Source organism: Tachypleus tridentatus, chromosome 5 (assembly GCF_004210375.1).
Source record: "Tachypleus tridentatus isolate NWPU-2018 chromosome 5, ASM421037v1, whole genome shotgun sequence".
NCBI lineage: Eukaryota > Metazoa > Arthropoda > Merostomata > Xiphosura > Limulidae > Tachypleus > Tachypleus tridentatus.
Window position 1 is genome coordinate 56,511,841 of NC_134829.1, and position 4,663 is coordinate 56,516,503.

Below are 4,663 nucleotides of genomic sequence, written 5' to 3' on the forward strand. Positions count from 1 at the left end.
AAGGTTTTATCCTCAAGCTATACTACAGTGGTGAAAGTTTTATCCTCAAGCTATACTAAAGTGGTGAAAGTTTTATCCTCAAGCTATACTACAGTGGTGAAAGTTTTATCCTCAAGCTATACTACAGTGGTGAAAGTTTTATCCTCAAGCTATACTAAAGTGGTGAAAGTTTTATCCTCAAGCTATACTAAAGTGGTGAACGTTTTATCCTCAAGCTATACTAAGGTGGTGAAAGTTTTATCCTCAAGCTATACTAAGGTGGTGAAAGTTTTATCCTCAAGCTATAATAAGGTGGTGAAAGTTTTATCCTCAAGCTATACTAAGGTGGTGAAAGTTTTATCCTCAAGCTATACTAAGGTGGTGAAAGTTTTATCCTCAAGCTATACTAAAGTGGTGAAAGATTTATCCTCAAGCTATACTAAAATGGTGAAAGTTTTATCTTCAAGCTATACTAAAGTGGTGAAAGTTTTATCCTCAAGCTATACTAAAGTGGTGAAAGATTTATCCTCAAGCTATACTAAAATGGTGAAAGTTTTATCATCAAGCTATACTAAAGTGGTGAACGTTTTATCCTCAAGCTATACTACAGTGGTGAAAGTTTTATCCTGAAGCAATACTAAAGTGGTGAAAGTTTCATCATCAAGCTACAGTAAAATGGTGAAAGTTTTATCTTCAAGCTATACTAAAGTGGTGAAAGTTTTATCCTGAAGCTATACTAAAGTGGTGAAAGTTTTATCCTGAAGCTATACTAAAGTGGTGAAGGTTTTATCCTCAAGCTATACTACAGTGGTGAAAGTTTTATCCTCAAGCTATACTAAAGTGGTGAAAGTTTTATCCTGAAGCTATACTAAAGTGGTGAAGGTTTTATCCTCAAGCTATACTACAGTGGTGAAAGTTTTATCCTCAAGCTATACTACAGTGGTGAAAGTTTTATCCTCAAGCTATACTACAGTGGTGAAAGTTTTATCCTCAAGCTATACTAAAGTGGTGAAAGTTTTATCATCAAGCTATACTAAGGTGGTGAAAGTTTTATCGTGAAGCTATACTAAAGTGGTGAAGGTTTTATCCTCAAGCTATACTACAGTGGTGAAAGTTTTATCCTCAAGCTATACTAAAGTGGTGAAAGTTTTATCCTCAAGCTATACTACAGTGGTGAAAGTTTTATCCTCAAGCTATACTAAAGTGGTGAAAGTTTTATCATCAAGCTATACTAAGGTGGTGAAAGTTTTATCCTGAAGCTATACTAAAGTGGTGAAGGTTTTATCCTCAAGCTATACTACAGTGGTGAAAGTTTTATCCTCAAGCTATACTAAAGTGGTGAAAGTTTTATCCTCAAGCTATACTACAGTGGTGAAAGTTTTATCCTCAAGCTATACTACAGTGGTGAAAGTTTTATCCTCAAGCTATACTAAAGTGGTGAAAGTTTTATCATCAAGCTATACTAAGGTGGTGAAAGTTTTATCCTCAAGCTATACTAAGGTGGTGAAAGTTTTATCCTCAAGCTATACTAAAGTGGTGAACGTTTTATCCTCAAGCTATACTAAGGTGGTGAAAGTTTTATCCTCAAGCTATACTAAGGTGGTGAAAGTTTTATCCTCAAGCTATACTAAGGTGGTGAAAGTTTTATCCTCAAGCTATACTAAGGTGGTGAAAGTTTTATCCTGAAGCTATACTAAAGTGGTGAAGGTTTTATCCTCAAGCTATACTACAGTGGTGAAAGTTTTATCCTCAAGCTATACTAAAGTGGTGAAAGTTTTATCCTGAAGCTATACTAAAGTGGTGAAGGTTTTATCCTCAAGCTATACTAAAATGGTGAAAGTTTTATCCTCAAGCTATACTAAAATGGTGAAAGTTTTATCTTCAAGCTATACTAAAGTGGTGAAAGTTTTATCCTCAAGCTATACTAAAGTGGTGAAAGTTTTATCATCAAGCTATACTAAAGTGGTGAACGTTTTATCCTCAAGCTATACTAAAGTGGTGAAAGATTTATCCTCAAGCTATACTAAAATGGTGAAAGTTTTATCCTCAAGCTATACTAAAATGGTGAAAGTTTTATCTTCATGCTATACTAAAGTGGTGAAAGTTTTATCCTCAAGCTATACTAAAGTGGTGAAAGTTTTATCATCAAGCTATACTAAAGTGGTGAACGTTTTATCCTCAAGCTATACTACAGTGGTGAAAGTTTTATCCTGAAGCAATACTAAAGTGGTGAAAGTTTCATCATCAAGCTACAGTAAAATGGTGAAAGTTTTATCTTCAAGCTATACTAAAGTGGTGAAAGTTTTATCCTGAAGCTATACTAAAGTGGTGAAAGTTTTATCCTGAAGCTATACTAAAGTGGTGAAGGTTTTATCCTCAAGCTATACTACAGTGGTGAAAGTTTTATCCTGAAGCTATACTAAAGTGGTGAAGGTTTTATCCTCAAGCTATACTACAGTGGTGAAAGTTTTATCCTCAAGCTATACTAAAGTGGATGAAAGTTTTATCCTCAAGCTATACTACAGTGGTGAAAGTTTTATCATCAAGCTATACTACAGTGGTGAAAGTTTTATCCTCAAGCTATACTAAAGTGGTGAAAGTTTTATCATCAAGCTATACTAAGGTGGTGAAAGTTTTATCCTGAAGCTATACTAAAGTGGTGAAGGTTTTATCTTCAAGCTATACTACAGTGGTGAAAGTTTTATCCTCAAGCTATACTAAAGTGGATGAAAGTTTTATCCTCAAGCTATACTACAGTGGTGAAAGTTTTATCCTTAAGCTATACTAAAGTGGTGAAAGTTTTATCAAGCTATACTAAGGTGGTGAAAGTTTTATCCTCAAGCTATACTAAGGTGGTGAAAGTTTTATCCTCAAGCTATACTAAAGTGGTGAAAGTTTTATCCTGAAGCTATACTAAGGTGGTGAAAGTTTTATCCTCAAGCTATACTAAGGTGGTGAAAGTTTTATCCTCAAGCTATACTAAGGTGGTGAAAGTTTTATCCTCAAGCTATACTAAAGTGGTGAAAGATTTATCCTCAAGCTATACTAAAATGGTGAAAGTTTTATCCTCAAGCTATACTAAAATGGTGAAAGTTTTATCTTCAAGCTATACTAAAGTGGTGAAAGTTTTTTCCTCAAGCTATACTAAAGTGGTGAAAGTTTTATCATCAAGCTATACTAAAGTGGTGAACGTTTTATCCTCAAGCTATACTAAGGTGGTGAAAGTTTTATCCTCAAGCTATACTAAGGTGGTGAAAGTTTTATCCTCAAGCTATACTAAGGTGGTGAAAGTTTTATCCTCAAGCTATACTAAGGTGTTGAAAGTTTTATCTTCAAGCTATACTAAGGTGGTGAAAGTTTTATCCTCAAGCTATATTAAAATGGTGAAAGTTTTATCCTCAAGCTATACTAAAATGGTGAAAGTTTTATCCTCAAGCTATAGTAAAGTGGTGAAAGATTTAAACTTCTTGTTTCTCAAAAGGTAACTTTATAATATAAAATTTATATATAGCACATTTTACAAAGAAGAAATTTTAACACTTTGGGAATTGGTTTTAGAGTTAAATATTCTATGTTCTCTTGTTGTATTTTTCGGGAAACTTGATAAATGGAAAATAATGTAGAGCTAGTTGCTCAAAAGCTATGGTACCTTCCCATTTTTGGACTAGTTTTGTATGACTGAACAGTTGGTTTTTATTGTCATCTTAGTTCTGCATCTGCGTGCATAAAATGTTTCACCTTTTCCGCATCAGAGAGTTACAAACCACGATATCTCGAATTTAGTCTAGACACACGAGAACTATGTCTACTGGGTCCTTAATTTTGACTTTCATGAATTTTTAGGTTTACTTTTGTTTATTTCATTTTACTAGTTAAATCCCAGACGAGAACCATAAATATCTAACAAGTTTAAATCCTAAAAAAATAAATAATGTTTGAAATATATTCTAGATTTGCAAAGTTATTGTGAGTTGATTGGCTCTAGTAGTAAAATTGCAAATTAACGAAAATTTTCTGAGTCATAGTTAGAGACAAATAAACAAGGGTGTGGTATGAAATATTCATATATTTTGTTGAATCACCATTTTATGGAGAAATACTTTAGAGTTGATATAAATAATTAAAAGTTAATGTTCATACTATAGAATATCGGAGTATGATTGTTGTGTTTCAAGTTTATTGTAGTCGTTTTATTCACTTAATTTGAAATAGAGGAAACAGTAAATTTTTAGGTTGTTACATACAGTGGAACCACTCTAAAGCAGCCACCTTCGGGACTGAGACAAACCGGCCTGATTAGTGGGGTTCCACTGTAATTTAATGGGTATAGAAAAATTATGGTACTTTTAAAAGGACTTGAGTTGTTTGGTGGCTAAACATTAAATAAAAATAAAATTCTCTACAGATATACGATGATGTTGTCTCAACATGAAAAGTCAAAGTTCAGTGAATTTGTGAAACACATGAATGTGACAACTGAATACTCACAACAATTTTGAACTGTTTATTTTTATTCAGTTATTCTTTTACAAACTGATTCTTAAGTTAATTGGTTTTCAAATGTCGAATAATAATTTCGCGAAAGCTCAAGATAGAAATAAGTGAAGGAAATAAAAAAATATAAGTTAACATTTAATTACAAAATGTAAATAGATATAAACTTACTGTTTGGAAATAATAAAAC